The following is a 13,243-nucleotide window of genomic DNA, read 5'->3' on the forward strand; positions in this document are numbered from 1 at the left end:
ATGGAGTTGAAAATGAGGAAAAGCTCACAAGGTGCATCCAAACCAATATCGAACCCGTGCTGCATCTGCCCCATGAGTAAGAAATTCAAGATTAGAAAATAAGAGTTTGATGAAAAGCTTGGCATGTTGTAAGATGTTGCCGTCCTTCGTATGGTTGGGTTGGAAGTGGGGAGAGGTGGGGGGAACTGGATGGTGCTCTGTACGTTCATGGTGCTTGATAAACGGTTTTAACTTTCTCGCCTTGACTCCTCACTGACACAAAGTGACCGCTGGAAATCCGAGCTCTGAATTTTCCACAGTGCGGAAATTTGCAAAATAAATACATTGCGGTGCAGATTCTGTCAAAGGTTCGGCCAAAACAAATCTGATGACGAGAGGTTTGCTGAATCCCTTGTGGAGAGTGGGAGGGGTGAGGGGGGCGTGTGTTGGGAGGGGCGGGTGTTGGTGGTAGCTTCTTGCTTTGGCCCGAGCATCGACGATAATTATTTCAACGTGAGAGATGCTGATCTTCCAACAAGTCAGAGCAGAGCAGGCAGTGGAATTGGCGTGGAGGTCAGTGGGCAAAGTGGGGGGGGGGTGAACTGTGGAAGACAGAGATGCTCAAACCCACTGTCTCATTCTCTTTCTCAGCCCCTTCCCTACCCGAATCTGCTGATTGCATTGACTCCAGTAACCCCCCCCCCCCCTTCAATTCGCATAGAGCCAAACAATTGGCCAGCTGCTCATAAGCTTAATCTGCTATTGGCAAGCGAGTAATTGGAAGTGAACCTTTATATATTTGTACAGAGGTCTGACGGAATATTTCCACCCGTCGCACCAAGGGCTGACCTAATCAGCCTCATCGTCCTGTTTCTTTCAGGCTGACAAGTTTACAAGTCACGGGACTGATGAAAACCTGAAGTCTTGTCACCCTTCCAGATAAATCTGAAGTGCGATTTTGGGCAGGAAATGGGTATGGAATCAATGTCAACCCAATGCAGAGCTACGAGCTGTCAGACTGAAGGTTTTAATTTGTTATGAAGCCTGGGCAGGTCGATAGTGAGATTTACAGGACTGTCACCGCGAGAGATCTATGCAAAACAAACAGTGTAACCACCTTCACCCTATAAAATTATACATGATCTTTTGTTTCTTACAAACTGCTCGCAGGGGTGTGTAGACAAGCTGCAGTTAAAGGCTCACACACCCACTCGCCTCATTGCCCAGCAACAACAGGGCCAGGCCATTCGGCCCCTTGAACCTGTTCCATCGTTTCGTTAAATCATAGTGTACAGCACAGAAACAGACAATTTAGGCATTTATGCTTCTTTTGCAGACTCCACCCATCCTATTTCATTTAACCCTGAAACTATATCCTTCAATTACTATTGCTTTCGTGAACCTAGCCAGCTTCCCTTATAATTGCATCTACGCTAGTCACTTCAACTACTCTGTGTATAGCGAGTTCCACTTTCTAACCCACCCTGGGTAAAGAAATCTTTCCCGAATTCCCTTTTGGATGTATTAGGCACCACCATATATTGGCAGCATGGTAGCATAGTGGTTCAGCACTGTTGCTTCAAAACGCCAGGGATCCGGGTTCGATTCCTGATTGGGACACTTTCTGTGCGGAGTCTGCATGTTCTCCCTGAGTCTGCGTGGGTTTCCTCCGGGTGCTTCTATTTCCTCCCACAAATCCCGAAAGACGTGCTGTTAGGTGAATTGGACATTCTGAATTCTCCCTCCGTGTACCCGAACAGGCGCCGGAATGTGGCGACCAGGGGATTGTCACAGTAACTTCATTGCAGTGTTAATGTAAGCCTACTCGTGACACCAATAGAGATTATTATTGTGGTCCTTGGGTTTGGTCTCCTCGAAACATGGAAACATCTTCATGATTGATCAGTATCTTAACTCGATTTATCCACCTTTGTTGCTTGATATACTTACATAACAAACATCTATGGAGAATCTACTTAAGGCATTTAAAATGATAAAAGTAATTGATAGGGTGTAGAGAGAGAAGCTATTTTGTTATGGGGGACTTTAACTTTCCAATTATTGACCGCAAACACTATAGTTCGAGTACTTTAGATGGGTCCATTTTTGTCCAATGTGTGCAGGAGGGTTTCCTGATGCAGTATGTAGATAGGCCAATGAGAGGCGAGGCCATATTGGATTTGGTACTGGGTAATGAACCAGGACAGGTGTTAGATTTGGTGGTAGGTGAGCACTTTGGTGATAGTGACCACAATTCGATTATAGCTGGGGGAAAGGCAATTATGATGCAATGAGGCAAGACTTCGGATGCATCGGCTGGAGAGGGAAACTGTAGGGGATGGGCACAATGGATATGTCAGGAATAAAAGAATGACTAAGGTAAGAGTAGGCCCAGTCAAGGACAGTAGTGGGAAGTTGTGCGAGTCCAAGGAGATAGGAGAGGTGCTAAATGAGTATTTTTCATCTGTATTCACACAGGAAAAAGACAAAGTTGTCGAGGAGAATACTGAGATACAGGCTACTAGACTAGAAGGGCTTGAGGTTCATAAGGAGGAGGTGTTAGCAATTCTGGAAAGTATGAAAATAGGTAAGTCCCCTGGGCCGGATGGGATTTATCCTAGGATTCTCTGGGAAGCCAGGGAGGAGATTGCTGAGCCTTTGGCTTTGATCTTTAAGTTATCTTTGTGTACAGAAATAGTGCCAGAAGACTGGAGGATAGCAAATGTTGCCCCCTTGTTCAAGAAGGGGAGTAGAGATAACCCCGGTAACTATAGACCAGTGAGCCTTACTTCTGTTGTGGGAAAAGTCTTGGAAAGGTTTATAAGAGATAGGATGTATAATCAATCATCTGGAAAGGAATAATTAGAGATAGTCAACATGGTTTTGTGAAGGGTAGGTCATGCCTCAAGTCATGCCCCTGTGGGGCAGCACGGTAGCATGGTGGTTAGCATAAATGCTTCACAGCTCCAGGGCCCCAGGTTCGATTCCGGCTTGGGTCACTGTCTGTGCGGAGGCTGCACGTCCTCCCCGTGTGTGCGTGGGTTTCCTCCGGGTGCTCCGGTTTCCTCCCACAGTCCAAAGATGTGCGGGTTAGGTGGATTGGCCATGATAAATTGCCCTTAGTGTCCTTAAAAGTAAGGTTAGGGTGGGGGGGGGGGGTTCTTGGGTTACAGGTATAGGGTGGATACGTGGGTTTGAGTAGGGCGATCATTGCTCGGCACAACATCGAGGGCCGAAGGGCCTGTTCTGTGCTGTACTGTTCTATGTACTGTTCTATGTTCTATGTTCTAAACCTCATTGAGTTCTTTGAGAAGGTGACCAAACAGGTGGATGAGGGTAAAGCAGTTGATGTGGTGTATATGGATTTCAGTAAAGCGTTTGATAAGGTTCCCCACGGTAGGCTATTGCAGAAAATACAGAGGCATGGGATTCAGGGTGATTTAGCAGTTTGGATCAGAAATTAGCTAGCTGATAGAAGACAAAGGGTGGTGGTTGATGGTAAATATTCTGACTGGTGTCCAGTTACTAGTTGCCAGGTATGGAAGGAAGATCTTATGAGGAAAGGCTGAAGGACCTGAGGCTGTTTTCGTTAGCGAGAAGAAGGTTAAGAGGTGACTTAATTGAGGCATACAAGATGATCAGAGGATTAGATAGGGTGGACATTGAGAGTCTTTTTCCTCGGATGGTGATGTCCAACACGAGGGGACATAGCTTTATATTGAGGGGAGGTAGATATAGGACAGATGTCAGAGGTAGGTTCTTTACTCAGAGAGTAGTAAGGGCGTGGAATGCCCTGCCTGCAACAGTAGTGGACTCGCCAACACTAAACGTATTCAAATGGTCATTGGATAGGCATATGGACGATCAGGGAATAGTGTAGATGGGCTTTAGAGGGGTTTCACAGGACGGCGCAACATTGAGGGCCGAAAGGCCTGTACTGCGCTGTAATGTTCTATGTTCTCTGGTGGACAAGTTCAGAACCAACTTAAAATTAGAGCCAGGCCATTTAGGAATGAAATCAAGAAGCATTTTAATCACACAAGGGCGGGCAGTAATCTGGAAATCTTTCTCCAGACAGGAAATGGATCTTTGTGGGGGGGGGGGGGGGGGGGGGGGGGGGCAGAGTCAATTTAAATTCCCAAGACTGGGATCAACAGGTTTTTGTTGGATAAGAACATCCAGAGATGTTGATCAAAGAGGTTGAGGTACATACAGATTTTCCATAAATAGTTGCAGGATCTGAACAGGGATTCCTGTTATGTTGCTCATACTGTTCTGAGTGCAGATTCTGAACCCTGTTTTGGTCTAGTTTTACATTGAATCCACTTCAAAAAATATACTATGCAATACCACATTGAGCCACAGGGTGCCAGTAGACTCCTTTGATTCCTGTTTCACTTCCTTGCCCTACACGTATTGAAAGACCACAAAACTCACCAAAATAAGTGCAGATTAGAAGGTTATTGTGCCCATCTAGCTTCCCCTTCTATAGAAATTGCTAATACCTCCACACCACAGTAAACATCCACTCGCTTCACCACCAGTGCACCACGGTTGCACAAGAAATAGGTGTCGACCCAATGACCTCATTGCCTGTTCTGCCATTCAATAAAATCACGGTTGATTTTCTATCACAACTCCATTATCCTGCCCTATCTTTGTATCCCTTCATGTCCAAAGCACGGGGCAGCACGGTAGCACAGTTGCTTCACAGCTCCAGGGTCCCAGGTTCGATTCCCGGCTTGGGTCATTGTCTGCACGTTTTTCTCCCTGTATCTGCGTAGGTTTCCTCCGAGTGCTCCCACAGTCCAAAGATGCGCTGGTTAGGTGGATTTGCCGTGCTAAATTGCCCTTAGTGTCGAAAAAGGTTGGGTGGGGTTATTGGGATAGGTTGGAAGTGTGGGCTTAAATGGGGTGCCCTTTCAAAGGGCCAGTGCAGACTCGATGGGCCGAATAGCCTCCTACTGCACTGTAAATTCTATGATTGTATGAAAGCCTTCTGGGGCACAGACTTCCCAAGGATATCGTAAAGTGTACCAACAACAATTTGCATTGCAGCCACTTGCCAAAGATCCTTCGACAGCACCTTCTAAACAATTGAACTCCACCGCTTGGAATTCACTGGTGGCGATTAGGGGATTTTCACAGTAATTTAATTGCAGTGTTAATGCAAGCCTACTTTTTTTTTTTATAAATGTTTTTATTCAGTTTTCGTATTTTATATTGAACAAATTACAAATTGTTAGGAGAGAGAAAAAAAAAAAAAAAACAAACACAAACAAAAACAAACACGCAAAAATTAACACACATATTTACAGGTAAGCATCTTCGTAGTAGTAACTGCGCCCCCCCCCCCCCTCCCCCCCTCAACATGTTTATTTAGCTTGGTTTTGGGCCTTAGCTAGCCATCGAACCCCCGTAACGAACCTGTAGCCCCCCCCCCCCCCCCTCCCGCTACCTTCCCCCGACTATTCTTCCTCTTGTACATTGGCCACAAATAGGTCCCGGAACAGTCGCATGAATGGCTCCCACGTTCTGTGGAAGCCGTCGTCCGACCCTCGGATGGCAAATTTGATTTTCTCCATTTGGAGAGATTCCGAGAGGTCGGACAGCCAGTCCGCAGCTCTGGGCGGTGCTGCTGACCGCCAGCCAAACAGGATTCTACGGCGGGCGATCAGGGAGGCAAAGGCAAGGGCATCCGCCCTCCTCCCCAGGAATAGATCTGGCTGTTCTGAAACCCCGAAGACCGCCACTATCGGGCATGGCTCCACCCTCACTCCCACCACTTTGGACATTACCTCGAAGAAGGCTGTCCAGTACTCCACGAGTCTGGGGCAGGACCAGAACATGTGGGCGTGGTTGGCCGGGCCTCTTTGGCACCGTTCACATCTGTCTTCCACCTCCGGGAAGAACCTACTCATACGGGTTCTTGTTAAGTGGGCTCTATGTACCACTTTTAGTTGCGTCAGGCTGAGCCTTGCGCACGTGGAGGTGGAGTTGACCCTATGCAGTGCTTCGCTCCAGAGTCCCCACCCGATCTCCATCCCCAGGTCGTCCTCCCATTTCCTCCTTGTTGCGTCCAGTACGGTGTCGTCCCTATCTACCAGTCGGTCATACATGTCACTACAGTTCCCTTTCTCTAGGATACTTGCGTCCAGTAGGTCTTCCAGTAGTGTCTGTCGTGGCGGTTGTGGGTACGTCCTTGTCTCCTTTCGTAGGAAGTTTTTGAGCTGCAGGTACCGTAGCTCGTTCCCCCCAGCTAGCTGAAATTTCTCTGTCAGTTCGTCCAGTGTTGCGATCCTGTCGTCCGTGTACAGGTCCCTGACTGACAGTGTCCCCCCGTCCTGCCTCCACCTTTTGAAGGTGGCGTCGGTCAGTGCTGGTTTGAACCTATGGTTGTTGCAGATGGGAGCCCTGTTCGACATTTTGGTCAGGCCAAGTTGCTGCCGCAGTTGGTTCCAGGATTGGAGGGTGGCTGTCACCACTGGGCTGCTGGAGTGTTTTTTGGGTGGGGATGGGAGTGCTGCCGTGGCGAGGGCCCGGAGGGAGGTTCCCATGCAGGAGGCCTCCTCCGCACGCACCCACTCAGCTTCTGGCTCCTGGATCCATCCCCTTACTCGCTCGGCTGTTGCTGCCCAGTGGTAGAATTGTAGATTCGGGAGGGCTAACCCTCCCCTGGTTTTTGTTTTTTGTAAGACCTTCTTTGGGATCCTAGCATTTTTACCCCCCCATACGAACGCCATGATGAGTTTGTCCAGCGCTTTGAAAAGGCCTTGGGGATGTAGATCGGAATGGATCTAAACAGGAAGAGGAACCTGGGCAGTACGTTCATTTTGATCGTCTGAACTCTCCCCGCGAGGGAGAGCGGGAGTGTGTTCCATCTTTGCAGGTCCTTTTTAACTTCCTCCGTCAGGCTGGTGAGGTTCCATTTGTGGATCCCTTTCCAGTCATGGGCTATTTGGATCCCCAGGTAGCGGAATTTATGTCGGGCTTGTTTGAACGGCAGCCCCTTTAGTGCTGCCCCCCCCCCTTGCGGGTGTAATGGGAAGATCTCACTTTTGCTCATGTTGAGTTTGTAGCCCGAGAAGGCTCCAAACTCTTTCAGGAGCGCGATGATTCCGTCCATGCTGCTTTGTGGGTCCGAGATATAGAGGAGCAGATCATCCGCATAGAGTGAGACTCTGTGCTCTCTACCTCCCCTTCGGATCCCCCTCCAATTTTTTGCTGCCCTGAGCGCGATTGCTAGCGGTTCGATTGCTAGTGCGAACAGCAGCGGGGACAGTGGGCATCCTTGTCTGGTGCCCCTGTGCAGCTGGAAGTATTGGGAGTTGGTATTGTTGGTCTGTACACTCGCCATGGGAGCGTTGTACAGGAGCTTTACCCAAGCGGTGAACCCTGTTCCAAGCCCGAACCGCTCCAGTACCTCTATGAGGTATTTCCATTCGACTCTGTCGAAGGCCTTTTCTGCGTCCAGGGAGACGATCACCTCTTGTGTTCTCTCCCCGGAGGGGGTCATTATCACGTTCAGCAGGCGCCTGATGTTCGCGGTCAGCTGTCTACCTTTGACAAAGCCCGTCTGGTCCTCTGTGACCACCTCAGGTACACAGTCTTCTAGCCTTTTGGCTAGGATTTTGGCCAGTATTTTGGCGTCTGCGTTCAGCAGAGATATGGGTCTGTATGACCCACATTCCGTTGGGTCTTTGTCTTTCTTAGGTATCAGCGAGATTGAGGCCTGTGCTAACGTGGGTGGCAACGTGCCCCTAGCTAGCGAGTCTGTGAACATCTCCCGCATGTGCGGGGCCAGCGCTGTCGCAAATTTTTTGTAGAAGTCCGCCGGGAATCCGTCCGGTCCCGGCGCCTTCCCCGCCTGCATGGAGCTAATGCTCTCCATGATCTCTCCCAGTGCTAGTGGTGCTTCCAGATCCCGTTTTCTGCCCTCTCCCACAACTGGTATGTTCAGTCCGTCAAGAAACCGGTTCATCCCAGCCTTCCCCGTTGGGGGCTCTGAGGTGTACAGCTCTTGGTAGAAGGCCTTGAAGGTTTTGTTAATCTTCTCTGGTTCTGTTTCCAACGTGCCTCTGGTATCTCTGATTTGCGCGATTTCTCTGCTGGCTGCCTGCTTTCTCAGCTGGTGGGCCAACAGGCGGCTGGCTTTGTCTCCGTGTTCGTATAGGGCCCCGCGTGCCTGGCGGAGTTGGTGTACTGCTTTCCTGGTGGAGAGCAGGTCAAAGTTCCTTTGTAATTCTTTTCTCTCCGCCAGGAGTTCTACAGTCGGGGCCTCGGAGTATTTATGGTCTACCTCCAGTATGGAGTCGACCAGCTTCTGCCTAGCCACCCTTTCCTCCCTATCTCTTTGCGCTTTGTAGGCTATGATTTCCCCTCTTAGTACGGCCTTAAGCGCTTCCCAGAACGTGGAGGGTGAGACCTCCCCGTTTTGGTTGATCTCAGTGTACTCCGCTATGGCCTGCGCTATCCTTTCGCTGAAGGCCTTGTCAGCTAGTAAGGCACCGTCCAACCTCCATTTGGGGCGCTGGGCCCTTCCCGTCTCTAGCCGCACATCCATGTAGTGTGGAGCGTGGTCTGATATCACAATTGCGGAGTATTCCACCTTGTCTATCTCTGGAAGCACCGTTTTCCCCACCACAAAGAAGTCAATTCTGGTGTACACGTTGTGTACTGGGGAGAAGAAAGAGAATTCTTTCTCCCCCGGGTGGGCGAATCTCCAGGGGTCTACTGCTCCCATCTGCTCCATATAGTGGCTGAGTTCCCTTGCCATGTTTGAGGTTTTCCCCGTTCTGGGGTTTGATCTGTCCGTCGTTGGGTCCTGTACACAGTTGAAGTCCCCCCCCATGATTAGTCGGTGCGTCGCTATGTCCGGGATTTCTGCCATGGTCTTTTGGATGAAGCTCGTGTCGTCCCAGTTGGGCGCGTACACGTTAACTAGAACTACCGGCGCCCCATCCAGGGCCCCGCTGACCATGACATACCGTCCCCCTGGGTCCGTAACCGTCTTTGTCGCCCTAAACATTGTCCTCTTGCCAATCAGGATCGCCACCCCCCTGGCCCTTGCCCCATAACAGGAATGATAGGTTTGTCCCACCCAGCCCTTTCTTACCCGCAGTTGGTCCCGCTCCCTCAAGTGCGTCTCTTGGAGGAAGACTATGTCGGCCCTCATGTTTCTAAGGTGGGTGAGGACTCTAGATCTCTTCACTGGGCCGTTAAGTCCCCTTACGTTCCAGGTGACTATTCTGGTGGGGGGCTTCTGCCCCCTTGCTCCTGTGGGGTTAACCATATTTGTCCGGTGGACGCGCCCCTGCCCTCTGGGGTTTCCCTATGTTAGGGGGCCGTCCAGGATGTCCACTATCACTGCTCTCCCCATGCGGTCGGGTCCCTGCGCTCCGGGGTTCCCCCTTGTCCCGGGGACACCCGCCATGGCCGTCCACTTTGTGTCCGCCACGCGGGTAGTCCCCTGCACTCCGGGGGGCCCCTTCACCCACAGACCGTACTGGGTGGGTGCTTGCAGCAGTTCCCTGTTTCGAGCCCTTGTCTGTGGCACTTTGTGGCCCTATTCCCTTACTGGCCTCTTTTGTCCCTTCGTCCCTGCGTTTCCCCTCCCTGGTCTCTCGCCCCCCGGGTGCCCCCCCCCCCCCGCTCTATCCCTTTCGGGGATACCCCTGTGTACCCCTCCATTGCCCCTCTCTCCCCCATTCCTGTCCCCATTTGCTCTCCCACCTTTGATGGGTGATCCTCCCCCTCCCCTGCCTGGCGCCTTCCCCCCTGTTGGGGGTGCGCTGCGGCCCTGCTCTGTTGCGCGCCCCCTTCGCTAGCTTTCCTGCTAGCACGGTGGCTCCCCTCCCGGAGGTTGCTGTCCCGCTTCCCCTCTCCCCTCTCCAGTACTCCCGTTCCCTCGTGCCGGGGCCTGGCCTCCCACCTGAAGCGGGCCCTAGGGCATTGGGTTGTTTTCCGTTCTGGGTGTTTCTGCCAGGGGGGAGGGGGCTGGCTTTGCCTCGCCCCTCCCCACCCCCCCGTCGGCATGACGTGTCTCCTTGCCATGGGCCCCTCGTCCCTACTTCCCATGGCGTTTTTCCAGCCCGTGCTCCTCGACGAATTTATTCGCCTCGGCAGGGGCTGTAAAGAAATATTCCTTGTGTTGGTATGTGACCCAGAGTTTTGCTGGGTACAGCATACCAAAACGTACTTTGTTCTTATAGAGAGCTGCTTTCGCTCTGTTGAACTCCGCCCGTCTCTTAGCTATGTCCGCTCCAAAATCCTCGTAGATTCGGATGGCGTGCCCGTCCCAATTGCAGGCTCTATTCTCCTTGGCCCAGCGCAGGATTGTCTCCCTATCCCGGTACCGGTGCAGTCTGGCTATAACTGCTCTCGGTTTTTCCCCTTCCTTGGGCTTCGGGCGCAGTGACCGATGAGCTCTGTCCATTTCCGGTGGGGTGGGAAAAGTTTCCCGCCCCACTAAGGAGCCCAGCATCGCAGCCACGAATGTTGTGGGACTTCTACCCTCTATCCCCTCTGGCAGGCCCACTATCTTGATATTTTGCCTTCTCGAGCTGATCTCCTGGTCGTCTACCCTGCCCTTCAGGCTCCCCTGTGTTGCACTCAGTTTCACCATTCCCCTCTCCAGGGATATGACCCGGTCGCTCGCGTCAGTCGCTGCCTTCTCCAGCTCTTTAATGGTTGCCCCCTGGGCTTCCAGTATCTTCCCTTGGGTTTCCAGTATCTTCCCTTGGGCATCCACTTTCTTCTCCAATCTGGTCAGAACCTGCTGCACCCCTGACATGGCCCTGGTCGCTGCTGCCTGTGCTGCGGCCTCTGCGTCTGCTTTTAACTCTGCCTTGAATGCCTGCAGCTGCTCCCTCACCACCTCGGCAAAGGCTTCCTTCCAATTCACGCCCCCCTCTAACCCCAGGGGAGAGGTTGCCCGCCCGTCCAGCTCTTCTGGATGCGGCGAAGCATCCTTCCCGCCGCTTCGCGTGTTGACTCGTTCGCCAATGCAAGCCTACTTGATTTGATTTGTCACATGCACAGATGCACAGTGAAAAGTATTTTTCTGCTGCCAAGTACACATTACGTACATAGTAGACAAAAAGAATAATCCACAGAGAACATTGACAAATGGTACATCGACAAAGTGATTGGTTACAGTGCGGAACAAGGGGCCAAACAAAGCAAATACATGAGCAAGAGCAGCATAGGGCATCGTGAACAGTGTTCTTACAGGGAACAGATCAGTCCGAGGGGGGAGTCGTTGAGGAGTCTAGTAGCTGTGGGGAAGAAGCTGTTCCTATGTCTGAATGTGCGGGTCTTCAGACTTCTGTACCTTCTGCCTGATGGAAGGGTCTGGAAGAAGGTAATGCCTGGGATGGGGGGGGGGGGGGGGGGGGTCTCTGATAATGCTGTCTGCCTTCCTGAGGCAGCAGGAGGTGTAGACAGAATCGTGTGACACTACGAAAGATTATTATTATTACTGTCGGATATCGCAAAATGGTTTAGTGAAGGTTTAGGCAGGGAGTTCTCGAGCTCGGACTTTTGATTCAATTAGACAGATAAGAATGGAACCAAGTGAGAGCAGACCCATCAAGCCAGGCGACAATAGAGAGGCATTGAAGGAGAATAGGTAGGGATGAAAGTTGTGAGGAGTATACAAACAATCTGTAAAAGGTTATAGATTGGTTAAGTGAGTAGGAAAACATCCGGCAGATACAGAATGGTTATGATCCGGTTCGGGGACAATAGCCTTTTATTTAAAATAGACAAAGTTTGAAATCCCAGTTATCCACTGAGGGTTACGCCACAATGTTCCACTGTTTTAAACAAATAAAATGAACTTTACTATATTCAAAGTCAGAGAACTAAAACAATTTACAATATCTATCTTCATATTCTAATATTCAGAGTTAACATGAAATAAATAGGAATTAACAGGCAAATTATGGTTGATGCACCACTGCACATTAAACGGCAGATGCAGTCAAGACAGTCATGGATCTTTTAGCAACGCATCCAGAGAGTTATCACTGTGAATCTCAAAATCTCATTAAAACTCTGTGCGTCACTCATGAGGAATTCAAAGCCACATGATTTCACGACGCTGAGCCTCTCTCTCTGAGCTGCAAACCACACGAGGTTCAAATGGCAATAACCACCCTCTACAGCGAACACGCAGAAACATTGAAACCAGAAAATCTTAACCTCCACCCACCTCCATAATAATGTGGCCCTTCCTTTCAGGGTCTACTGAATGTATTCAACTAAATCACCTCTAACGCCAAAAACACTTCTTTGGTCTGCACTTTGCTAGCAGTGTAGACATCACGTCTCCAGCTCACTTGCTGTTTTAGAATTTTACCATTCTAAAGGCAACATGGCCCCAAACGGAGGAAAGTCATACTGTAACTGTAAAGGGTAACACCCGGAGTAGTGTGTCCAGTTTTATGTACCTAACTTAAGGAGGAAATATAGTTTTGTTGCAAGCAGTTCAGATAAGATTCATAAGGCTGATTCCTATGAAAAGGTGTTTGTCCAAAAGAAATGGGTGAACAAGTTGGGCCTATACTCATTGGACTTCAGAAGAATCAGAGATGGTCTTATTGAAACATAAAAGATTGGGAGGGGGCTTGACAGGGTGGGTGCTGCGAGGATGTTGCCCTTCATGGGGAGGGTCTAGAGCCAGGGAGCGCAGTTTAAAAATAACGGGTCTCCCATTTAAGACAGAGATGAGGAGGAATTTCTTCTCCAAGGGTCACTGATCTTTGGAATTCTCTTCCAGAGACAGGAGGGTCATTGAATATATTCAAAGCTAAGTTAGGCAGTTTTTTGATTGACAAGGGAGTCAAAGGGTTCTCGACAGGAGGTAGGAAAGTGGAGTTCAGGTCACAATCAGATCAGCCACAATCGAACTGAATGCCAGGGGTGACTTGATGGGCAGAATGGCCTCCCCCTGCTCCTAGTCTTTATGTAGCAAAACTTTTCAAGGCCCTTCACAGGAGCATCAAACAACATTTAACACCAAGTTACATGAGGAGATATTAGGATTGGTCATCAAACCTTAGTGAAAAAGGGAGGTTTTAAGGAGCATCTTCAGAGATTGGTGGGGGTGGGGGGTTGGGAGGGAATTGCACAGCTCGGGGTTTAGGCAGTTGAAAGTACAGCTGCCAATGGTGAGGGTGAAGTTGGTGAGGAACGCACGAGAAACAAGAATTGGAGAAACTGGAGGAGATGCACAGATAAAGAGGGACAAGGCCAGGAAGTA

Source organism: Scyliorhinus canicula, chromosome 2 (assembly GCF_902713615.1).
Source record: "Scyliorhinus canicula chromosome 2, sScyCan1.1, whole genome shotgun sequence".
Taxonomy (NCBI): domain Eukaryota; kingdom Metazoa; phylum Chordata; class Chondrichthyes; order Carcharhiniformes; family Scyliorhinidae; genus Scyliorhinus; species Scyliorhinus canicula.